This window comes from Zea mays, chromosome 4 (assembly GCF_902167145.1).
Source record: "Zea mays cultivar B73 chromosome 4, Zm-B73-REFERENCE-NAM-5.0, whole genome shotgun sequence".
NCBI lineage: Eukaryota > Viridiplantae > Streptophyta > Magnoliopsida > Poales > Poaceae > Zea > Zea mays.
This window is the reverse complement of record NC_050099.1, coordinates 81,348,363-81,374,264: the sequence shown is the minus strand read 5'-3', so window position 1 is coordinate 81,374,264 and position 25,902 is coordinate 81,348,363. Positions and strand designations below refer to the sequence as shown.

The following is a 25,902-nucleotide window of genomic DNA, read 5'->3' as shown; positions in this document are numbered from 1 at the left end:
AAAGAGCGGGTCGCTCCCAAGCGCACCGGCAGGTCCTCACTGCCGTCCTCGCCGCGAATGCGAGGGAGAGGGCGGAATGTTGCATCCTAGCTGGGCAGCAACAGTTCGCCTTCCCCGGCATGGCTGGAGGACGTCTCTGCCGCAGGGCTGGAGGGCGATTGCCACCACCAGAAGCTGGAAGAAGAGGTGGCCCGCCGACCCGCGCAGGAGGTAGAGCCCCGGCTCGCCTCGCTCCCCGCCCCAGCGAGGATGACGAACACCCTCGATGCTGAGGGCGGGATCGGGATCACAGCCCGGCTTGCCTCTCCCCATCCAGGAGCTGGAGGTCACCGTCTTGGGTGACCACCAGCGGAGGGGAGCAACCGGGCTGTGTGATGAAAATCCTTGAAGCCGAACGATGGCTGAAAGGTACCAACTCCCACGGAGTTGCGATCCTCCAATGATGAGGTGAAAATACGGCGGGTATCCCCCATCCGGGGGCTTGGAAGGTGGAAAGACGCGATGCATAAGGGAGCGAGAAGACATGGTCGTCTTCCGAAAGGGGTCGCCCTCCTTTTAAAGGCAACTCTCCCTACTTGCGCCCCCAACCGTCACGGGCTGAGTCTTCTCCAACACGCTCCAAGGCCCTCCCCTGCGGCGCGGGGGCTGGGTCCCGCATGTCATGCAAACCGGCTCAGAGCAGAAGAAGCCAAACCGCCGCGCGTGGTGCACACGACCGCCCGGCGGTTACAAGTGATCCTCCACTTTTGCCCAGACCAACGGGCGAAAGAGGCGGGCAGCCATGCAGGCGGCATGCAACCGCGCCAAGTGGACGCGCGTCTCCGACTCCCGACACGCCAGCATGGAGGCCCAGGCCCACGCGTCACGCAACCGGCGCGCCGGATGCTGCATGCAAGCAACTGCACCGCCACTTGCGCCACCACCGCGCCTCCTCGATTGCGGAACCAATACCGCGACTCGAGGCGACCCAGCGCACGACCCAGCAGCGCCAGCCTGACGAGGCGGTCAATGCGGCCAAAAGTGGGCCGGCAGTAATGACGATGGCAGGCGGACGGGAGCAGCGGTCACGTCATCAGCCAAGCTCACGTCCCATCCGGGGGCAGCAAGAGAACCCCCTCTCACGGCGTGAAGACAACGCGCCCGTGAGCCGTTCCTCGAACGGCTCGCGCATGCGCAACGGCCGCCCTGCCAACCGCTCGCCCCGTCGCATTAACTCCGCGGCAGGACAGGCGGCGCTTCCGGCGGGAGCAGTGGGCGACGCTTCGCCTTCACCGTAATAACTGCGACAAAAAAGGTACGCCGCGCCGTTCGATTTCGTATCCTTTTCCTTTTTTCCTCTTTCTCTATCTCTTGCAGCAGGGACCGGGAAAGGGGGATACCCCGAAAAGGATCCTTCCTCGTGAAGGAACCAGGCTCCGAGCCTCCCTACTGATTAGAGTTCGAAGGCTGGCCCCCCGAAGGGTTCGACAGCCGCCTCAGATCGCGTGGGCCCTACACCCACTACTGGTCAGAGGTTCGAAGGTCGGCCCCCCGAAGGGTTCCACGGCCGTCTCAGGCTACTCGGGCTCCACGCCCATTACTGATCAGGGGTTCGAAGGCTGGCCCCCGAAGGGTTCACAGTCGCCTCAGACGCCGAGCGAGGGATGACCATGGGTACGTTCGATACATAACCAAGGCTCGGGCTACGCTCCCGAGGTACCCTAGGACATTTCCGAGACCAGCGGGAGCGATCTTGTAACGGAATCCCATCAGAGGGAGGCATCGAGCCCTCGGACCCCGTCGCCAGGGGACCGGGTCCGGCAGATCATCCGCAGGTACTTTTGGGCGTGCCTCTGGGCCCCTAGCCGACCCCTAACGAACGGGGCACGGACGTCCACTCGGATTACCCGCTTGCAGCTCACCGGAGACACCATGTTCGGCGCCCATCGAGGGTAACATGGCGCTTTCCCCCTCCTCCTTGCGGAAAGGCGACGCAGGGGCGTATGCAAAAAGCCGAGTCTGTCCCTGATCGCCCTCTCGCCCTGTGCAGAGGCTCGGGGGCTGCTCTCGCAAACCCGGCTCCGGCCGAACCGTTGACAGCGTCAACATACCAGCCCAAGAGCTTGGGCCCCGACCGTACACCCGGGCTACGGCCAGTTCGCATGAGGGAACAACCAGACCAGCCGAAGCATTACGCGAGGCATTAAGACCTCGAAGGAGTGAAACCACTCCTCCGAGGCCTCGGGGGCTACACCCGGCGGGTGCGCTCGCGCGCACCCACCGGAACAAAATGCAACCGAGAAAGGCTGGTCCCCTTGAAAAAAAGTGCGACGAAAGCCTCCAAGCGAGTGCTAACACTCCCTTCGAGGCTCGGGGGCTACTGTCGGGGACCATAATTAGGGGTACCCTCAAGACTCCTAATTCTCAGCTGGTAACCCCCATCAGCATAAAGCTGCTAAGGCCTGATGGGTGCGATTAAGTCAGGGATCAGTCCATTCGAGCGACTCGATCACGCCAAGCCCGAGCCTAGCCTCGGACAAGGGCAGCCGACCCCGGAGGATTTCCGTCTCGCCCGAGGCCCCCCCCCCCTCCAACGGCGAACATATCTCCGGCTCGCCCGAGGCCCTGCCTTCGTTAAGAAGCAACCCTGACTAAATCGCCGCACCGACCGACCAAGTCGCAGGAGCATTTAATGCAAAGGTAGTCTGACACCTTTGTCCTGACGCGCGCCCTCCGGCAGAGCCGAAGTGACCGCCGTCACTTCGCCGCTCCACTGACCGGCCTGACAGAAGGACAGCGCCGCCTGCGCCACTCCGGCTGCAGTGCCACTTGACAGAGTGAGACTGACAGGCAGTCAGGCCCTGCCAAACGCACCATAGGAAGCTCCGCCCGACCCAGGGCTCGGACTCGGGCTAAGTCCCGGAAGACGGCGAACTCCGCTCCGCCCGACCCAGGGCTCGGACTCGGGCTAAGTCCCGGAAGACGGCGAACTCCGCTCCACCCGACCCAGGGCTCGGACTCGGGCTAAGTCCCGGAAGACGGCGAACTCCGCTCCACCCGACCCAGGGCTCGGACTCGGGCTAAGTCCCGGAAGACGGCGAACTCCGCTCCGCCCGACCCAGGGCTCGGACTCGGGCTAAGTCCCGGAAGACGGTGAACTCCGCTCCGCCCGACCCAGGGCTCGGACTCGGGCTAAGTCCCGGAAGACGGGGAACTCCGCTCCGCCCGACCCAGGGCTCGGACTCGGGCTAAGTCCCAGAAGACGACGAACTCCGCTTCGCCCGACCCCAGGGCTCGGACTCGGGCTCAGCCCCAGAAGACGACGAACTCCGCTTCGCCCGACCCCAGGGCTCGGACTCGGGCTCAGCCCCAGAAGACGACGAACTCCGCTTCGCCCGACCCCAGGGCTCGGACTCGGCCTCGGCCATGGAAGACAGACTCGACCTCGGCTTCGGAGGAGCCTCCACGTCGCCCAACCTAGGGCACAGGCCAGCCACGTCAACAGGAAGCGCCATCATCATCCTACCCCGAGCTGACTCGGGCCGTAGAGAACAAGACCGGTGTCCCATCTGGCTAGCTCCGCCAGATAGGCAATGATGGCGCCCCGCATGCTCTGTGACGACGGCGGCTCTCAGCTCTCTTACGGAAGCAGGAGGACGTCAGCAAGGACTCAACCGCTCCGACAGCTGTCCCTCCGCCAGGCTCCGTTGCTCCTCCGACGGCCACGACATCACACCAGCTGGGTGCCAAAATCTCTCCGGCTGCCACATCGGCATGTACTTAGGGCGCTAGCTCTCCCCCGCTAGACACGTAGCACTCTGCTACACCCCCATTGTACACCTGGATCCTCTCCTTACGCCTATAAAAGGAAGGACCAGGGCCCTCTTAGAGAAGGTTGGCCGCGCGGGGACGAGGACGGGACAGGCGCTCTCTTGGGGCCGCTCGCTTCCCTCTCCCGCGTGGACGCTTGTAACCCCCTACTGCAAGCGCACCCGACCTGGGCGCGGGACGAACATGAAGGCCGCGGGATTCCCACCTCTCTCACGCCGGTCTCCGGCCGCCTCGCTCCTTTCCCCCCTTCGCGCTCGATCCATCTGGGCTGGGGCACGCGGCGACACTCACTCGTCGGCCCGAGGGACCCCCCGGTCTCGAAACGCCGACATTACCTATATAATAATTTTTATAACTAGACTTTATTTAATACTCATATTTAACATTCGACAATTCGATGTGACATATATTAACCTTTAGTCTCTGGAATCAAACACCCCTAAAGTTGATTTTATACGTCATCATGATATATTTCTATTATGTAACTTGTAGCGTGCTCTTTGATCACTATATTATCTCTCTCGTTGTTGGTAGAACCTGATTTCCAGCCGATGATAGTTTTTCTATTTTTCTTTCTTCTTCGTATCCGTATCAAACTGAGTATTTTTTGTTGATGCAACGGAACTGAGGTCTCCACAACAGCACTGTATACCATTTTCGGCGGCCAGAGTGTTGTCGCCGAAAATAATAAGTTTTTTTCGGCGGCCCGAGCAGACCGCCGAAAATAGCGCTATTTTGCGGTTGTGTCAGAGGCCGCCGAAATAGACCTAAAGACGTCAAAAATAGCTTATTTTCGGCAGCAAAAGCCCTATTTTCGGTCGCCGCCGCCGAAAATAACTATTCGTGCTGTTGTGCTCCCTCTCGGTCCAAAACAAATACTTATCAATTGATATATAGCAATAATTTGATTTGTTTTTTTAAAGATTTGGAAGGATCTTATCGACGGGAGGCAAAAACAGACGAGAAATTAAATTGCATACTCCATCTAAGCCAACAAGCTTAAGTGCGTGCAAAAGAAAGGATAAGACGTGCGTGCATCTCCCCACCACCAGCTGACAGCAACGTGTGCGTTCGTATGCATGCTAGCGCCGGATACCTGCCTATCAAGGAGGGGTGGCAACGAGCCGAGCCGGCACGCTGCGGCTCGTTCATGCAACGAGCCGAGCTCGCTTCGGCTCGTCTATCTGGCGAGCTCAAAAACGAGGCTCGACTTGCGAGCCGGCTCGCCGAGCCAACGAGCCTAAACATAAACGTAAAATTGCTCTCTAAATTATAATATAAAATCTTTAAAATATTTTAAATAACATATTTTAAATTCTAAAATAGATATATCACTAATATAATAAAGAAAATAGATTATTTTTGTATAGCAATCTCAAATAACATAAATTAATTATTCGCTTGGTACTAATATTATATGATAATTATGATTTTATATAACAAATTTTTTTTGGTCGAGCCACGAGCCAGCTCGCGAGCTGCACCGAGCCGAGCCGAGCTGACTCGCTCTTTTCACGAGCCACAAAAACAGGCTCGGCTCGGGCTCGTTATGATCGTCGAGCCGGTCCGAGCCGAGCCGAGTCGCTGCGAGCGCGAGCCAGCTCGTCGAGCTCGAGCTTTTTTTCCAGCCCTACTATCAAGTAGGTTCGTTGATTTCAAACTTTTAGGACTAATTTAGAAACATAAATTCCCTTAGGTATCTTAAGAATTACGGTTTATTTCAGAGTAAGGATACCAGAAAGGATTGGATGAGCTAAATTCCCCAGGCAGCCTATAGGGTGCGGGTTTGGGTTTGGGTTTATACCCGCGGGTAAGGGTACGGGTTTAAATTTGTACCCGCGGGTAAGGGTACGGGTTTAAATTTGTACCCAATGGTTTTATATTCGCGGGTATAAAATGTTTGAAGCCGTGCCCGTATACTCGTGAACCCGATATATATATAAGCTCGGTCTCAGCAAATCTCCAATCCAGTTCTCGCGCATACTATGTTTGTTTCTAAGCAAACTTGTATGCTTGTTTCTAAGCAAACTATATGTAGGAAACAGTATGGACGTATGGTTGTTTGTAAGGATTCCTGTTTGGAACTGAAGCTATTGTATGCTTGTTGTATGGAACTATTTGGAAATTGCATGTGTTTGGAATCGTTGCTTGTTGTATAGAACTGGATGGATTGTTTACTAGTAGATGCTTGGCAGGCACGCGGGTTTGCTCGTGGGTCTATTACACCCGTGGGTGTGCCTGTGGGTCTGTTGCACCTGCGGGTGGCGGGTGCGGATGTTATACAGTACCCGACACGGGTTGCGAGCATGGGTACACGTTTGCTATTTCCTGGCTAGTACGGGTTTATAAAACCAATACCCGCGGGTTTCGTACCCGTTGCCATCCCTAATAGGGTTTGTGCCCGCGGGCACGCGGATAATCTGTACCCATTGCCATCCCTACCTAGGCTACCCAAAATTAAATTACAAGGAGAATTTAGCCCCTCTAATCTCCACCGGTATTCATGCTCCCAAATAAGTCTGATGGGGAAATGAATTAATTTCCCACTCAGTCCTCGGGAATCCTCAGAAAAAGAGTTAAGTTTCCAAACTAATCCCTTATGTTGTATTTGCTTACGTGAACCCTTTGTACTATGTAGATTGGAGTGGTACAACTACGGTTTACTTATTTGTCTGGATGGTAGTACTTAAACACCGTGGAGCCTAGTCAGAGGGAACCAAACAAGGTGTTGGAACGAAACAAGGTAGTGAATGGGCCTGGGTGGCTAATCTGTTAATCTATTTGCCCCGTGATACTTGTAAGTAAACAAACAACATCTCTATAAAGCTAGATTAAACAAATATAAGTCCACCAAACAAAAAAAACTAGCCTTCTTAAGAACACACAAATTCTACTCCTACATATAAGTGAAAGCTCCATATGCAGTTTTGTTAATTGAAATAACTATTGACTAGCCTTTACTCTAGTGTTGTACATAAGTAAGGTTAAGTCTACATCAAAGATTTAGCAAGAATGACAACTATGGAGGTGATGACGATAGCCATAAATGTGAACCAAGTACTCATATAAGAAAAGAAGGGAAAAATATAAAGGGCGCAATACAAAGGTATAGCTAGGTCATTTTGTTTTACCGGTCGAGATGTTATAGCGTGTGTGATGGAATTTAAAGTGCATGATCAGATTTATAATTAATGGTCATCTATTAAAAGGTGAGCTTAATTGGACATTTCGGTCATCTACTACCACTAGGTGTTGAAATTATGCGCATTGCATAAGTGCCTAAGTAACACACTCGGAAAGAAAAGAAAAATATTTACAGAAAATGCTTTGAAAACACTAACTATGCTCTAATATGCTTGGTAAAATATTTGACAATTGGCATGCTTGAGAAAAGATGCGAGAGTGCTCTTAGTGTAGCAATTTTGCATGCACCAGGCATATCTGGTGGTGCATCAGATATGTGCTTGGGACATGAGGCCAATATGCTCGCATCGAACGTCGCACTAAACAAGAAACTCAGAGAGCATACAAAATAGTTTCATTAGTTCTAACATACACCAGACATGCAAGATGCTAGAACCGGATAAGAGACTCAGAGCATGTAATTTCGGTCCATCATCTGTAACACACACCAGACATGTTCGGTGCCATGCCCGTGTGAGCACCGGACACCTATCACAATTAACAACTAGTTTAGCTCCAATGAGGCACACTAGATGCGTCCGGTGCTAGTACCAGACATGTCTGGTGCCCTCAAAATTGGTTCGTTAAGAGGGTAATAGTTGGATTTCTTTAGGGATCTATATGGCTGATATCTCATCACTCATTCACTTATGTACACCTTTTATGAGATAAGAAACACAAATCACATGGGTCATGTTTTGGGTGAGATTATATAGCTCCTAGTGCATCACATGTAATTATTGCATCTTGTGGCACTAGCTGAGTGGACTGGGCATGTTGCGCTCTTATTAGTCTTAATGGTTGTCATCACCTAGACAACCCAAAGATTTGTGGGATTGTTAAGCAGCTTGGTTATTGTTGTTCGGTCCTATTATTTATCGTAAGAGGATTTTGTGCTCATTCCTCGTGGGAAATTTGTGATAACAACTAGGCTTTGTTTGGCAACACAGGTAACAGCCACCCTGGTTAGATACCACCGATGGGGGCAAAACCTGCTATACTTCTTCCCTGTCTGGTGCTGCCGGGTGGGGTTTGAGCGCCCTATGATCGTTTGGGTGTGGGGGTGTTCAATGACCCTTCTAACACATATGTGTTCAAATGTATAAATGAACGTATAAATAGAAGAACAGACTCGGCAATAAAAAGAAGGTAGAGATGGACGTTTGAACACATATGTGTTCTAAATTTTCATGAACTAGTGAATTATGAGAGTGTGTACATATGTATCAGATCCACAAGAAGTATTAGAACCTGCATACATATTGATGGAAAAAGTAGAACAGTTCTTAACTCCAAACAAATTGTGGTTCCAATAAAACTTTTTTTGTCTTATGTCTACCTAGAAAAAAGGCATGAAACGAGAGTCGGTTACAATTTTGATGTGAGTTTGTACGGAACTTGGAAGCTTTACAAACCTACTTGTTAAGGCTGGAATTATATCAAAGACTTCATTTATCTTCCTGTGAATGGTTTCACCACTATGTTGAAACCATTTTTGCATATCTTGATTAGTAGCATTATGCGAGATCATGTACATGAACATGCCAAACTGTTCTTCAACAGTAACACCTCTTGTGTCATGTAGAAGACCCTCGGCTCTATGGAAAGCTAGTATCGCTCTGAAAATATTTGGCTCCATCCCAAACTCAACTTTGCTCCAAATTTCATGCCCTTCTAGAACTTCCTTAATCTTCATAGCACCAGTAAGAGAAGAAGTATGGACTGCCCTTTTCTCTTCTTGCATAGCCGCGAGAACAACAGAGACAATTACAAAGAAGAGTTCATCATCTTCTTCTTCCTGGTCTAAAAGAAATTGTCTAGCATCCTCCTCCCAAGAACTCATTATCTATCGTATAGAGAGAGATACAATTATCATGACTAGCTTGGCATCCAGTTATATAATTCAAACACAAGAAACGCTAACTGATGACCTAAACATAGTATGTACGACATATAGTTGGATAAGCAATGCTAACTAACACTATTTTAGTATATACAATAGAAGAAATGAAAATCTAACTTTAGGAGATAGTTAATCAGTTGAATACCTTTAGACTTTGAGAAGATGTCTTAGCTGTTATACCTTGTTCCTTCAGCCTCTGAATCTATAAATACAGACTACACATAAATAAAAAAACAATAACTATTTAAGAGTTGTGTGCACCTAGAACCGCATCTACTAAGTATTAACAAAATTCTTAAAGATTACTAATCCTCAACAGCAGGCAAGCATACCAGAAGCTAACAAAGGTTGATATACTAGTAAATTGTAAACTAAAAAATGTAACATAAATTTAACATACCTGATAGAGCAAACAAGGGCGAGACCAGTAAGGAAATGTCTTAAAAAAGAAATGCAAATTACATAGTATTGAACATTGGCATAGTACAAAACATCAACATATGAAACTAGGACTCGATTAGTTAAAACACTACAACAACTCATTGCAATTGAAAGACCCGCTGAAAATGAAGTGGATGCCCTTGTTGCAAAACTGGAGCTAGGACTCGATTGAAAACAGAGCAAAAGCACTAGTAGAACATCAAGATGCTGTGAAACTAAAAACAGATAAACAAAAACTTTAAAATTATCTAGTGAATTTCACCGCTCTTCGGCATCAGTCTGTACTAGAACATTAGTATTACAAACATTGGGCCATGGCTATGTGGTATTGCATTACAGACTATTTCCATAATCTAGGGTCAAATCAAATCACACATAGTAAAATAATCCATTTTGAGTACATAGAAACACAACTACCACTCAATCTAGAATGAAAACTATTACAATCAGAACATATTTAGAGGAAAAATAAGGAGAAATGCAACATAGTCTACAACTTGTACAGCTCAGGGTGGTTGAGTGTCCAACCCAATTAGATTTTCAGCCTATAGATGGATAAATCTGGTGGAGGAGGCTGGAGGCTCAATGTCCACTGGCCATGAATCAGAAGGGAGAAAACTTGCCATCGTCCACTGGCCATGAACTGCAACTAAACATATATCGGAAGGGAGAAAAGAAGCGAAGTGCTCACCAGATCGCCTCCACTTCTTCTTGTCGTCGTCGTACACCGTTCAAGGGCAAGTTCTTCAGCGTCTGCAACCTGGCGGTGGAGGATGAGAGAGATGGTGATGGCACAGACAGCGGGTGACAAAGCAGAGGCGAGGACGAGAGAAACAACAACCTAGGGCCATGAATGAGAGATGTGGCAACGGCTAGACAGTGCTTGACGGCGGCGACGACGGTGTGTGAGGGAGGCGACGGATGCAACCAGAGTTAGGACATCGCGGGGCACACAAAACCGGCCGCCGGAGGAGTGGAACCCTACCCCCGTCAAAACTGTCGGTACACGGGCTCAGCAATCCTACGAACAGGCAGCCCAAACACGCATACGAAGAGCTCGTGTTGTCTGTGACCGTGGGCTGCATGTTCTTTGAAAACCGGCCGGTTTGTTTGTTCCCAAACAAGGCCTAATGGAATTGTGACTAGTTGGAGTGCCTCTATAGTGTGGTTCCTACGATGCCCAAGTGTTGGGTTCAGTGTGTCATGCCAATTAGTGGGTGAACCACATAGCTTGGACTCACCGCAACGAGTAGGTGGTAGGCAAGAAAATGAATATCAAGGACGAATCATTGTATTCATTCACTTTCCTTATTCAATTTGATCGTTGTCACACATTTATATTCGTATTCTTGTGTTGTGTGGTAGTTGGTTGAGTAACTCTAGAATAGCTCATGATAGTAACTAGTTATTCTTAGATCTCTAGTTATCTCTCTAGTATAGTTGTGTAGTTACTATTTATGTGCTTACCTGAAATCATCTTATAGACATAACAACTAGAATTGTTGAAGAGGCTTGCATAATTTTAAAATAAATTTTTTTTGGAAAAGGAAGCCTTTATTGATACCAGTGAATTACATCAAGGAGATACAAAACACCGAGATAACTTGTCTCTACACAACTAGGGTGTACACAGCCAAGAGAAAAGAAAAAGAAAAAACGTGACAAAAGCGATCATGTCATAGTAAACTACACCATACAACCCGCCTTTAAGTCAAACCACTATCCAAACAACACTTGGGTCTGAGTAAGTCTCTCCAACAATGCCTCCATGGAGAAGCACGATAGGCGTACATACCGTTGTTGTGATGATCCAACTAGTTAAGGACAAACCAAAGGCTTTCACCAAAGAGAGCAGTTCCTCAAAATTCAAGCAACAACTTCAGCAAAATCATTGCTAGGTACAGCCAATTAAGGTTAAACCTAGGGATTTCTTCATGAAATCGAAGGAACTATAAAACCACCATATCGAAAAACCAAATGCTGCAACCACCATCAAACAAAGCTAGCTAATGCCGCCACACCACTTAATATTAACCCATATCAACGACCACAAACTGAAAGTCGCCTAGAGGGGGGTGAATAGGGCGAATCTGAAATTTATAAACTTAAGCACAACTACAAGCCGGGTTAGCGTTAGAAATATGAACGAGTCCGAGAGAGAGGGTGAAAAACAAATCGCAAGCAAATAAAGAGTGAGACATAAGGATTTGTTTTAACGAGGTTCGGTTCTTGCAAACCTACTCCCCGTTGAGGTGGTCACAAAGACCGGTCTCTTTCAACCCTTTCCCTCTCTCAAACGGTCACTTAGACTGAGTGAGCTTCTCTTCTCAATCAAACGGGACACAAAGTCCCCGCAAGGACAACCACCAACCACACAATTGGTGTCTCTTGCCTCGGTTACAATTGAGTTGATCACAAGAAAGAATGAGAAAAATAAGCAATCCAAGTGCAAGAGCTCAAATGAACACAAGTCACTCTCTCACAAGTCACTATTTGATTTGGAATGAACTAAGGACTTGGGAGAGGATTTGATCTCTTTGGTGTGTCTTGTATTGAATTCTATAGCTCTTGTAAGGTGTGGGAAGTCAGAAAACTTGGATGCAATGAATGGTGGGTGGTTGGGGGTATTTATAGCCCCAACCACCAAACTAGCCGTTTGGTGAAGGCTGCTGTCGCATGGCGCACCGGACAATCCGGTGCGCCTGCCACGTCACCTGGCCGATGGATTCTGACCGTTGGAGCTTCTGTCTTCTGGGGCACCGGACAGTCCGGTGGTGCACCGGATAGGCACTGTTCAGTGTCCGTTGCGCCACCTGTCTCTGCTCTGACTCTGGCGCGCACTGTAGCGCATTCAATGTGTTCTGCAGACGACCGTTGGCGCGAAGTAGCCGTTGCTCCGCAGGCACACCGGACAGTCTGGTGCGCCACCGGACACTATCCGGTACTACACCGGACAGTCCGGTGAATTATAGCGGAGCGGCCTCCAGAATTCCCGAAGGTGACCAGTTCGGAGTTGGAGTCCCTGGTGCACCGGACACTGTCCGGTGGCACACCGGACAGTCTGGTGCGCCAGACCAGGGCACACTTCAGCTGACTTTTGCTCTCTATATTTGAATCCTTTCTCGGTCTTTTTATTGGTTTGTTGTGAACCTTTGGCACCTGTAGAACTCATAATCTAGAGCAAACTAGTTAGTCCAATTATTTGTGTTGGGCAATTCAACCACCAAAATCAATTTAGGAAAAGGTGTAAGCCTATTTCCCTTTCAATCTCCCCCTTTTTGGTGATTGATGCCAACACAAACCAAAGCAAATATAGAAGTGCATAATTGAACTAGTTTGCAGAATGTAAGTGCAAAGGTTACTAGGAATTGAACCAATAAATTCTTATAAGATGCGCATGGATTGATTTCTTTGTTTTTAACATTTTGGACCACGCTTGCACCACATGTTTTGTTTTCACAAATTCTTTTGTAAATTCTTTTCAAAGTCCTTTTGCAAATAGTCAAAGGTAAATGAATAATATTTTGAGAAGTATTTTCAAGATTTGAAAGTTTCTCCCTCTGTTTCAAAATGTTTTTCCTTTGACTAAACAAAACTCCCTCTCAATCAAATCCTCCTCTTAGTGTTCAAGAGGGTTTTAGATATTAGTTTTGAAAGGGTTGTACCAATTTGAAATTCTAATAAGATACCGATTGAAAAATCATCAATTGAAAAATCTTTTCTTAACTTAAATTTTTGAAAATTGGTGGTGGTGCGGTCCTTTTGCTTTGGGCTAATACTTTCTCCCCCTTTGGCATGAATCGCCAAAAACGGATACTTGAGTGAAATATAAGCCCTTAGTTACTTTCTCTCCCTATGGTAAATAATATAAGATTGAATATTATACCAAAGTTGGAGAGTTGTGTGGAGCGACCGCGAAGGATGAGTAATTTGATGGAGTGGAGTGGAAGCCTTTGTCTTCGCCGACGACTCCAATTCCCTTTCAATCTATGACTTGGTTTGAAATACACTTGAAAACACATTAGTCATAGCATATGAAAGAGATATGATCAAAGGTATATTAATGAGCTATGTGTGCAAAAACATCAAAAGAAATTCCGAGAATCAAGAATATTTAGCTCATGCCTAAGTTTGTTAAAATTTTGTTCATCTAGTGGCTTGGTAAAGATATCGGCTAATTGTTCTTTGGTGTTAATATATGCAATCTCGATATCCCCTTTTTGTTGGTGATCCCTTAGAAAATGATACCGAATGGCTATGTGTTTAGTGCGGCTATGTTCAACGGGATTATCCGCCATGCGGATTGCACTCTCATTATCACATAAAAGAGGAACTTTGGTTAATTTGTAACCATAGTCCCTTAGGGTTTGCCTCATCCAAAGCAATTGCGCGCAATAATGGCCTGCGGCAATATACTCGGCCTCGGCGGTAGAAAGGGCTACGGAATTTTGTTTCTTTGAAGCCCAAGACACCATAGACCTTCCCAAGAACTGGCAAGTCCCCGATGTGCTCTTTCTATTAATTTTACACCCCGCCCAATCGGCATCCGAATAACCAATTAAGTCAAATGTGGATCCCCTAGGATACCAAAGCCCAAACTTAAGAGTATAAACTAAATATCTCAAGATTCGTTTTACGGCCCTAAGGTGAGCTTCCTTAGGATCTTTTTGGAATCTTGCACACATGCATACGGAAAGCATAATGTCCGGTCGAGATGCACATAAATAGAGTAAAGAACCTATCATTGACCGGTATACCTTCTGATCTACGGATTTACCTTCCGTGTCGAGGTCGAGATGCCCATTAGTTCCCATGGGTGTCTTGATGGGCTTGGCATCCTTCATCCCAAACTTGTTTAGAATGTCTTGAATATACTTCGTTTGGCTAATGAAGGTGCCCTCTTGGAGTTGCTTCACTTGAAATCCCAAGAAGTACTTCAACTCTCCCATCATAGACATCTCGAATTTCTGTGTCATGATCCTACTAAATTCCTCACATGTAGATTCGTTAGTAGACCCAAATATAATATCATCAACATAAATTTGGCATACAAACAAATCATTTGCAAGTGTTTTAGTAAATAAAGTACGATCGGCCTTTCTGACTTTGAATCCATTAGTGATAAGGAAATCTCTTAGGCATTCATACCATGCTCTTGGGGCTTGCTTGAACCCATAAAGCGCCTTAGAGAGTTTATATACATAGTTAGGGTACTCACTATCTTCAAAGTCGGGAGGTTGCTCAACATAGACCTCTTCCTTGATTGGTCCATTGAGGAAGGCACTTTTCACATCCATTTGATAAAGCTTGAAGCCATGGTAAGTAGCATAGGCAAGTAAAATGCGAATTGATTCTAGCCTAGCTATGGGTGCATAGGTTTCACCGAAATCCAAACCTTCAACTTGTGAATATCCCTTGGCCACAAGTCGGGCTTTGTTCCTTGTCACCACAACATGCTCATCTTGCTTGTTGCGGAAGACCCACTTGGTTCCTACAATATTTTGGTTAGGACGTGGAACTAAATGCCATACCTCATTTCTAGTGAAGTTGTTGAGCTCCTCTTGCATCGCCACCACCCAATCCGAATCTTGAAGTGCTTCCTCTACCCTGTGTGGCTCAATAGAGGAAACAAAAGAGTAATGTTCACAAAAATGAGCAACACGAGATCGAGTAGTTACCCCTTTTGAATATCGCCGAGGATGGTGTTCACGGGGTGATCTTGTTGGATTGCTTGGTGGACTCTTGGGTGTGGCGGTCTTGGAACTTGTTCATCTTCCTCATCTTGATCATGGGCATCTCCCCCTTGATCATTGCTCTCCTCTTGAGGTGGCTCAACTTCTTGATCTTCATCTTCATCATCTTGAGCCTCATCCTCATCTTGAGTTGGTGGAGATGCTTGCATGGAGGAAGATGGTTGATCTTGTGCATGTGGAGGCTCTTCGGATTCTTGAGGACACACATCCCCAATGGACATGTTCCTTAGCGCGACGCATAGAGCCTCTTCATAATCTAGCTCATCAAGATCAACTTGCTCTATATGACCTTGTGTTTGAATCATATCCTAGTAAAAAGCCTTCTACAGCCTTAGGAGCAAATTTGGATTTTCTACCTCTTTTAACAAGAATAAAGCATTTGCTACCAAAGACTCTAAAATATGAAACATTTGGCTTTTTACCGGTTAGGAGTTCATACGATGTCTTCTTGAGGATTCGGTGTAGATACAACCGGTTGATGGCGTAGCAAGCGGTGTTGACTGCCTCGACCCAAAACCGATCTGAAGTCTTGTATTCATCAAGCATGGTCCTTGCCATGTCCAATAGAGTTCGATTCTTCCTCTCCACTACACCATTTTGTTGTGGAGTGTAGGGAGAAGAGAACTCATGCTTGATGCCCTCCTCCTGAAGGAAGCCTTCAATTTGAGAGTTCTTGAACTCCATCCCGTTGTCGCTTCTAATCTTTTTGATCCTCAAGCCGAACTCATTTTGAGCCCGTCTCAAGAATCCCTTTAAGGTTTCTTGGGTATGAGATTTTTCCTGCAAAAAGAACACCCAAGTGACGCGAGAATAATCATCCACAATAACTAGACAGTACTTACTCCCGCCGATGCTTATGTAAGCAATCAGGTCGAATAGGTCCATGTGTAGGAGCTCGAGTGGCCTGTCAGTCGTCATGATGTTCTTGTGCGGATGATGAACACCAACTTGCTTTCCTGTCTGACATGCGCTACAAATCCTGTCTTTCTCAAAATGAACATTTGTTAGTCCCAAAATGTGTTCTTCCTTTAGAAGCTTGTGAAGATTCGTCATTCCAACATGTGCTAGTCGGTGATGCCAGAGCTAGCCCATGTTAGTCTTAGCAATTAAGCAAGTGTCGAGTTCAGCTCTATCAAAATCTACTAAGTATAGCTGACCCTCTAACACTCCTTTAAATGCTATTGAATCATCACTTCTTCTAAAGACAGTGACACCTATATCCATAAAAAGACAGTTGTAACCCATTTTACATAATTGAGAAACTGAAAGGAAGTTATAATCTAAAGAGTCTACAAGGAAAACATTTGAAATGGAATGGTCAGGTGATATAGCAGTTTCACCCAATCCTTTGACCAAACCTTGATTTCCATCCCCGAATGTGATAGTTCGTTGGGGATCTTGGTTTTTCTCGTAGGAGGATAACATCTTCTTCTCCCCTGTCATATGGTTTGTGCACCCGCTGTCGATGATCCAACTTGAGCCCCTGGATGCATAAACCTACAAAACAAATTTAGTTCTTGATTTTAGGTACCCAAACGGTTTTGGGTCCTTTGACATTAGATACAAGAACTTTAGGTACCCAAACACAAGTCTTTGACCCCTTGTGCTTGCCCCCAACATACTTGGCAACTATTTTGCCGGATTTGTTAGTTAAAACATAAGATGCATCAAAAGTTTTAAATGAAATGTTAGAATCATTTGATGCAATAGGAGTTTTTTAGGCAATTTAGCATGGGTTGATTGCCTAGAGCTAGATGTCTCACCCTTATACATAAAAGCATGATTAGGGCCAGAGTGAGACTTCCTAGAGTGAATCCTCCTAATTTTGTGCTCGGGATAACCGGCAGGGTACAAAATGTAACTCTCGTTATCCTGAGGCATGGGAGCCTTGCCCTTAACAAAGTTAGACAATCTTTTAGGAGGGGCATTAAGTTTGACATTGTCTCCCTTTTGGAAGCCAATGCCATCCTTGATGCCAGGGCGTCTCCCACTATAGAGCATGCTTCTAGCAAATTTAAAATTTTCATTTTCTAAGTCATGCTCATTAATTTTGGCATTAAGTTGAGCTATGTGATCATTTTGTTTCTTAATTAAAGCTAAGTGATCATGTATAGCATCAACATTAATGTCTCTACATCTAGTGCAAATGGAAACATGCTCAACAGTAGATGTAGAGGGTTTGCAAGATTTTAGTTCAACAATCTTAGCATGTAAAATGTCATTTTCACTTCTAAGATTGGATATGGTAACATTGCAAACATCTAAGTCCTTAGCCTTAGCAATTAATTTTTCATTTTCGTTTCTAAGGCTAGCAAGAGAAACATTCAATTCTTCAATCGTAGCAAGTAAACTAACATTATCATCTCTAAGATTGGAAATTGAATCATCACAAACATTTGAATCAACCTTAGGAGTTAATATAGCATTCTCATTTTTAAGGTTGGCAATAATATCATGGCAAGTGCTTAGCTCACTAGATAATTTTTCACATTTTTCTACTTCTAGAGCATAAGCATTTTTAACCTTAACATGCTTCTTGTTTTCCTTAATTAGGAAGTCCTCTTGGGAATCTAAGAGTTCATCCTTCTCATGAATAGCACTAATTAATTCATTTAACTTTTCTTTTTGTTGCATGTTTAGGTTGGCAAAAAGGGTGCGCAAGTTATCCTCCTCATCACTAGAATTGTCTTCATCACTAGAGGATGCATATTTAGTGGAGGATCTTGATTTTACCTTCTTCCTTTTGTCGTCCTTTGCCATGAGGCACTTGTGGCCAACGTTGGGGAAGAGGAGCCCTTTGTTGACGGCGATGTTGGCGGCGTCCTCGTCGGAGGAGGAGTTGGTGGAGCTCTCGTCGGAGTCCCACTCGCGGCACACATGGGCATCGCCGCCCTTCTTCTTGTAGTATCTCTTCTTTTCTCTCCTCTTTCCCTTCTTGTCGTTGCCCCTGTCACTGTCACTTGATAATGGACATTTTTCAATAAAGTGACCGGGCTTACCACACTTGTAGCACACTTTCTTGGAGCGGGATTTGTAGTCCTTCCCCCTCCTTTGCTTGAGGATTTGACGGAAGCTCTTGATGATGAGTGCCATCTCCTCATTGTCGAGCTTGGAGGCGTCAATGGGGAGTCTACTTGATGTAGACTCTTCCTTCTTCTCCTCCATCGCCTTGAGGCCATCTTGCTTGATGATTTTATTTGAGCCTTTGATCATCAACTCAAAGCTCACAAATTTTCCTATTACTTCCTCGGGAGACATTAGTGTGTATCTAGGATCACCACGTATTAATTGAACTTGCATAGGGTTAAGAAAAACGAGTGATCTAAGAATAACCTTGACCATTTCATGGTCATCCCATTTTTTTGCTCCCGAGGTTGCGCACTTGGTTCACCAAGGTCTTGAGCCGGTTGTACATCTCTTGTGGCTCCTCCCCTTGGCGAAGCCGGAAGCGACCGAGCTCCCCCTCGATCGTCTCCCGCTTGGTGATCTTGGTCACCTCGTCTCCTTCGTGCGCGGTCTTGAGTACGTCCCAAATCTCCTCGGCGCTCTTCAATCCTTGCACCTTGTTATACTCCTCTCGACTTAGAGAGGTGAGGAGTATAGTGGTGGCTTGGGAGTTGAAGTGCACGATTTGGGCCACCTCGTCCTCATCATAATCTTCATCCCCTACGTACGGATGTTACCTGTACACCAAACTCAACAACATCCCATATGCTTTTGTGGAGTGAGGTTAGGTGATATCTCATCATATCACTCCACCTAGAATAATCTTCACCGTCAAACGTCGGTGGTTTGCCTAATGGGACAGAAAGTAATGGAGTATGCTTAGGAATGCGGGGATAGCGTAGGGGGATCTTACTAAACTTCTTGCGCTCTTGGCGCTTAGAAGTGACGGACGCGGCGTCGGATCCGGATGTAGAGGGCGAGGAAGAGTCGGTCTCGTAGTAGACCACATTCTTCATTTTCTTCTTCTTCTCGCCACTCTTGTGCGATCGAATGCGTGAAGGGGATCCATCCTTCTTCTTGTTGGCGGACTCCCTCGATGGAGCCTTCACGTGGCTTGTAGCGGTCTTCTCACCGCCGATCACCATCTTCTTGGCGTGATCTCCCGACATCACTTTGAGCGGTTAAGCTCTAATGAAGCACCGGGCTTTGATACCAATTGAAAGTCGCCTAGAGGGGGGTGAATAGGGCGAATCTGAAATTTATAAACTTAAGCACAACTACAAGCCGGGTTAGCATTAGAAATATGAACGAGTCCGAGAGAGAGGGTGAAAAACAAATCGCAAGCAAATAAAGAGTGAGACACAAGGATTTGTTTTACCGAGGTTTGGTTCTTGCAAACCTACTCCCCGTTGAGGTGGTCACAAAGACCGGGTCTCTTTCAACCCTTTCCCTCTCTCAAACGGTCACTTAGACCGAGTGAGCTTCTCTTCTCAATCAAACGGGACACAAAGTCCCCGCAAGGACCACCACACAATTGGTGTCTCTTGCCTCGGTTACAATTGAGTTGATCACAAGAAAGAATGAGAAAAAGAAACAATCCAAGCGCAAGAGCTCAAATGAACACAAGTCACTCTCTCACAAGTCACTATTTGATTTGGAATGAACTAAGGACTTGGGAGAGGATTTGATCTCTTTGGTGTGTCTTGTATTGAATGTTATAGCTCTTGTAAGGTGTGGGAAGTCAGAAAACTTGGATGCAATGAATGGTGGGTGGTTGGGGGTATTTATAGCCCCAACCACCAAACTAGTCGTTTGGTGAAGGCTGCTGTCGCATGGCGCACCGGACAGTCCGGTGCGCCACCGGACACTGTCCGGTGCGCCTGCCACGTCACCTGGCCGATGGATTCTGATCGTTGGAGCTTCTGTCTTCTGGGGCACCGGATAGTCCGGTGGTGCACCGGACAGGCACTGTTCAGTGTCCGGTGCGCCACCTGTCTCTGCTCTGACTCTGGCGTGCACTGTAGCGCATTCAATGCGTTCTATAGACGACCGTTGGCGCGAAGTAGTCGTTACTCCGCAGGCACACCGGATAGTCCGATGCGCCACCGGGCACTGTCCGGTGCTACACCGGACAGTCCGGTGAATTATAGCGGAGCGGCCTCCAGAATTCCCGAAGGTGACCAGTTCGAAGTTGGAGTCCCTGGTGCACCGGACACTGTCCGGTGGCACACCGGACAGTCCGGTGCGCCAAACCAGGGCACACTTCGGCTGACTTTTGCTCTCTATATTTGAATCCTTTCTCGGTCTTTTTATTGGTTTGTTGTGAACCTTTGGCACCTGTAGAACTCATAATCTAGAGCAAACTAGCTAGTCCAATTATTTGTGTTGGGCAATTCAACCACCAAAATCAATTTAGGAAAAGGTGTAAGCCTATTTCCCTTTCACAAACTCTATGATTGACAAACAATCCTTAAAAGAGTCATTCTATGATGACTGATTCACGAACCAGCCAAAGGCACTCACCGATCAAGTTTGTAAAAGGTCTCTAAAGATAGGATGTCTCATCTCGGCAAGTAAAGTCGCTGCAAGATGCTAAGATGACTCATATCACAAAGTAGGTATAATAAACACGAGCAGAATATAAAGACATATGTGAGGAGTAGATATTGGTCACCAAATACACCAAAGTAACTGGCAAGTCCTACGCCACTCATCAGTGACCATCGAAGATCGAGCCATGCCAGTCGTAGCCCACACAGTCATAAGCTAGTGCCAACACTTCATGATGTCGCCACTGCAACATTGTAACACCCGGGCTTTAAGGAACAAAGTCGAGTGCATCTCATGCATGCGCCAAAGAAGACAACATATATAATCACAGAGTGTATAGAGATAAATGTCACAATAATCAGAGTACTTTATTACATAGCGGAAGTCTTACAAAATAAGAAATAAATATAGCAGGATCTAAAATCTATCCTTGGCGCCAGAAAGCTGACTCAGAGACGCCACCTAGATCAAGTCGAAAGCCTCAGAGTTAGGCGGCTCCACTTCGACCATCTGTTCTTCTCCTGTGGGGGGTGTGAGACAGCAAGAGTGAGCTCACATACGTTCATAGCTCAACAAGTCGTGGGGAATAATGTGCATGAACTCACCAAAGGTGGGAGTTCATGTGAAGTGTAAGGCTGATCAACAAAATAGAGGCTGAGACTGAGCACTGCTTTTATAAGTTGGTCAAAATTTTATTAGCAATTACTAAGTGTAAGTAAATACCAAACCTTAATAATAATAAAGAAAAGTAATAGTAAAATAATCCCAAATGTGATGCAAATGTCAAATTAAATTTAAGTTCCATAAATTAATCATGTGAGGGTCCGAGCTGCTCATGACCGTGAGCACGGCTAGTATACCAGTTTTACACTCTGCAGAGGTTGCGCATCTTTACCCACAAGTCATGTTACCCATCTGCCAAGAGATGGCCAATCCCATACACCTCTACCGAGGAGGCGAGGCAGGGTAACACTACGAGGCCTTTATAAAGTTCCACTAGCTTCAGAAATCCCGCTATAGTTTATAGGAAGCTCCAGTGCAGGAATCCCTCGTCTGACCGCCATCGTAGCAAAATCAACCCAAGGACCTCCCTACACTGACCACTCCCCTACTGCCCTTGCCCCTTTCGGGTAAGGAAGTCATCCACTAGCTTTCCTAGTTAATCAGCCAAGAGCGTCCCATTAAACCCTTATGGTAGCACTGTTTTCCCGGGTGGTCGCTCCATGTTCCCATTAACATAATGATCTTAACATGAGCAGTAATAATAAAAACATAATATAAGTGTAATTATGAATAAAGTATCTCCATACCCAAATCCACATAATGCAATAGCAGGTACTACCCGAAAATATTTCAGTGGTAAACAAGGTATAAAGATAACCAAAACTGGGGTAACCTATTAGATCCCATCAAAATTAACCTATGCAGATCATTATAATTAATAAGAACATGGCTGGGAAAAAGTAAGTGATCAAAGACACAACTTGCCTTCAATGAACTCCTGCTCAGCTACTTCTACTTGCTGAACCTCAGAATCCACAGTGACTTGCTCGTCTACTCGCATCAACACAATACATACATAGTATAGCAAAAATTAACATTGCACCAAACATGTGAATAAAATACACAATAAAAATCTACACATTAAAATAAAATCCTAGGAATAGTAATCATAATTTTTGGTATTATAGATTTTAAGATATGAATTTCTTAAGGTTTAATGTGCTTGAAATAGGATTAAATGAGAAATTAATTTTCTAACTGTTTTCATGCCGAAAAAAAGACACTAAATGATAGACAATAATTTTACAAAATTTTAGAAATTTAAATGGTTCCATTTGGAGCTAAAATGAATTTTCTATTCATTTTACAAGTTTCTAGATTTGTTTTTGTATTAAAAACGAATTTCTATAATTATTTCTCTGTTTTTAATCTTCTCTGGACTGGGCCTCGATTCCTAGAAAACTCAGGGGTCACGGGGCAAGATGTCCAAGACTCAGGGCGCCACAGTCGTGGACGGTGGGTTGATTTTGTGGATCTGCGAGGGTTCTTTTATATAATGCACGCGACTGAGGGGGAACACCCGATCCGGACCGCCCGATTAGAAATGGACGGACACGATTAGCTTTAGGTATCTAACGAAGCGGTACGCAACCTCGACCACATGATTACCAATCAACGGCCCGGGTTGATCCCCACCAATCGGTACACTGATCCTAATCCTAGTCGCACACCCAACGATCAACGGCTCGTGCATCCCCTACCTCCTCAGCTATCGGCGCAGCGCAGCGGACGTGGTCGGGGTGGCGCCCTCGCCGGAGTTCGGCAATTCCGGCCATCTACCGGCACAATCCTAATCATGAGTGCAGTAATGCGATGCGAAGCACAAGGCAGGATTAGTTGGGGGTAATTTACCGAGGATGAAGACCCAGCAGACCGGTACTCGACGTGGTGCGGATTCACGGTGGCGCGAGAGCAACGGCAAGAAATTGGCGTCGCTCCGCAGCCTCACCACCCAATTGCTTGGCACAGATGGCTTCCCCAAGCGAAGACGATACTCCACGATCCGACTCCGAGAGCGGAGACCCCCCAGCGATGGCTATCCCCGGCGGCGGCGCGAATCGCCCGCAGCCCGCCCTAATTCTCTCGATTGCAGTGCTTCGGTTGTGTAAGGGCATTTGCGAGCTAAGAGGGGGGAAGAGAGGTGCGGAATTACCTTTGTACCCGGTCCAGCCTACCCTCTTCCGCGGGTGGGGGGGAGCTACCATCTCGGGCCTGCCCGACAGTGGAAGCCGGTTGCACGCAAAAAGGGACAGTCCAGCGGGGTCCATCAGGCAGTTGGCCACGCACGAATGCCTGGCGTGCGCAACAACCCGCGCTGCGGTCCATGGCCGGGAAGAGGAATAGGGGCCGACGGGCGGGGCCCGGGTGCCAGCGCCGTTAGATTAGTGGGCTGGCGCGATGGTAAAGGGACAGTGGGCCAAATAGGGTGATGTAGGCCCGGTTAGGTTCTTTTCCATTTTCTTTTTCTTTTTATTTTTCCTTTCTCCTTTTGGATTTCAAATTCAAATTTGAATCAAACTTTAAATGTGAACTCATATTCATTTTGAATGTACAAATTGAACCCAATAATATGGATGACTTAGCTATATTATATATTTTTCTATATGTTTATATATATATATCTTTTGTATAATCTTTTTCTTCCTCTATTCTAAACTCCAATTTGCAAATTAGGGTCAAATCTCCAAATTTGGATTTTAACCTATTTTTTATATTATTTTTACATTGTCACAAAATGTACACAAAAATGGAAACCTCAGCATGATACATGTATTATTTTTGGGTGTCCTTTGTTATTTATTTATTTGTTTTCATGTGATGTTCTCATGAAATGATAAATATAGATAACACACATATGTACAAAGGGATATCATTTTATCCTTTTAGGTTATCTTCCACTAATTACAAGTTGGGTATTACAAACATCCGCACCGCCGTTGCTCGCAGCTGCATGTCACCGTCAGGGTTAAGCCACCACCACACATGGGTGCCCGCTCGCCTTTCGACACCCAACAAGTTGCAAGGGCAGCTGCACAAATGCCACCAAAAGGCCCACACATAAGGAGACTAGGGGCATGTTTGGTTCGGCTTTTTTCTGACCAGCTTTTCTGAAAAGCTGGCTGTGGGGAAAAGCTAGCTATTGGGAAAAGCTGATGGTTAGAATTTAGGTGTTTGGTTCGCCAGCTGTGCAGAAAAGCTGTTCGTTAGAATCTACGTGTTTGGATAAACAGATTCTCATATTGCAGATTCTGTTCGAACAAAAGATAAACTTAAACAGTAAACCAACATAAGGTCATTACACAATAATTAGTGGACTTGATTACATCATAAGTACCGTTACATTGACAAAGTTAACTACGACACTAATGCATTAGCAATTGCATCTCGAAAAGCAGTCATGTCTAACTCATCAGATGTGCTAGTACTACTCTCACCTACAGGTACATCATGACTCAGGCTATTAGGTCCTACTTCATCAAAATCTCTATCGTGTAGAGCACTATCTCTAATGAAGTTATGCAATGTCATACATGCAATAATTATCTTCGATTGTTTCTCAAGCGAAAAAGAAGGGAGACTTAGTAGAATTCTCCACTTCATTTTGAGCACCCCAAACGATCGCTCAATAACATTGCACAGCGATGAGTGTGCATAGTTGAATACTTCTTTGCTCCCAATAGGTTGCCTCGCATTTTGCCATTATGAAATGTGGTACTTCTGACCCTTATAAGGTGCAAGGTACCCCTTTCTATTTGGATAACCTGAATCGACAAGATAGTATTTACCTGCACAATCATGCAATACAAATGTTAAATACTTAAGACATAAAATAATATTGTATTATACAAAAGTACTACATATTTATGTACCTTCAGGTGGATGGGGGAACCTGTCCGCATAAGTTATCAAAGTATCTTGTAATACTCTTGTGTCATGTACGGATCCTGGCCATCCTGTGACAACAAATGTGAACCTCATATCGAAGTCACAAACGACCATTACATTCTGCGATGCGTAACCGTGTCGGCCAATATATTTCGCTTGCTCCGAGGCCGGGACTGCCGCTGGAAAGTGACTACCATCAATTGCGCCTATGCAATCCTTGAAGTGTGGCCAAAACCTCGCCTCTCGCGAACGAGGATGAATCTCGATGAAATTTGGGTCTTTTGGCTTGATTATGTCAGATGACATCTTATACAGTGCATTAAGGACTTCACTATACTTGCGACTAATTGTTTCCAAGGAGTGACCAAACTTATTCCTTATCTGCCTAAAAGATTGTGGATCCCCACATGCCCACAAGAATATGCCAAGAGCTTCCATAGTACTGACACCCCGACTAGGAAGCAGACCATAATTTTCTACCAACGTGTCATGCAATCGTCTAAAAACAATTCGTCGCATGCGAAACATGTCGAAGCAGTCGTTACTAATCTCCAACGTTCTCTGAACCCATTGAATACCAGTTTCCACCAATGTTCTTCTAGGACCCTGACTGAAATGCCTGCCCCAAATGTCTACATCATATAGAGCAACAAGCAATTCACCATCTGTGTCATCCATTTCATCATCATCAGATGTGTGTGCATAAGGATCACACATCTGCATGCACAGAAACAACAGGCAGAAATTCATATGCAACCACAGTTGTATAAGCACCATATTAATGTAGAAGCACAGTTTACAAGCCACATAATCATGTATCATAGGTGACATAAAGTTCACAGATTCACATTGTTCACAAGCTTACAA

At 46.0% G+C, this 25,902-nt stretch overlaps 1 long non-coding RNA gene across 2 annotated transcripts; it reads right to left on the bottom strand.

The window, feature by feature from the left end:
• Positions 1-8,279: 8,279 nt before the first annotated feature.
• Positions 8,280-10,328, bottom strand: LOC103653438 (uncharacterized). 2 transcript variants are annotated; one of them, XR_002750471.1, is made up of 4 exons: positions 10,179-10,328; positions 10,029-10,097; positions 9,042-9,111; positions 8,280-8,839 (listed from the first exon to the last, which is right to left on the bottom strand). It is a non-coding gene; the product is annotated as an uncharacterized lncRNA (long non-coding RNA). The 2 variants fall into 2 exon arrangements; XR_565482.1 differs by having other exon boundaries at positions 9,042-9,098.
• Positions 10,329-25,902: the final 15,574 nt, after the last annotated feature.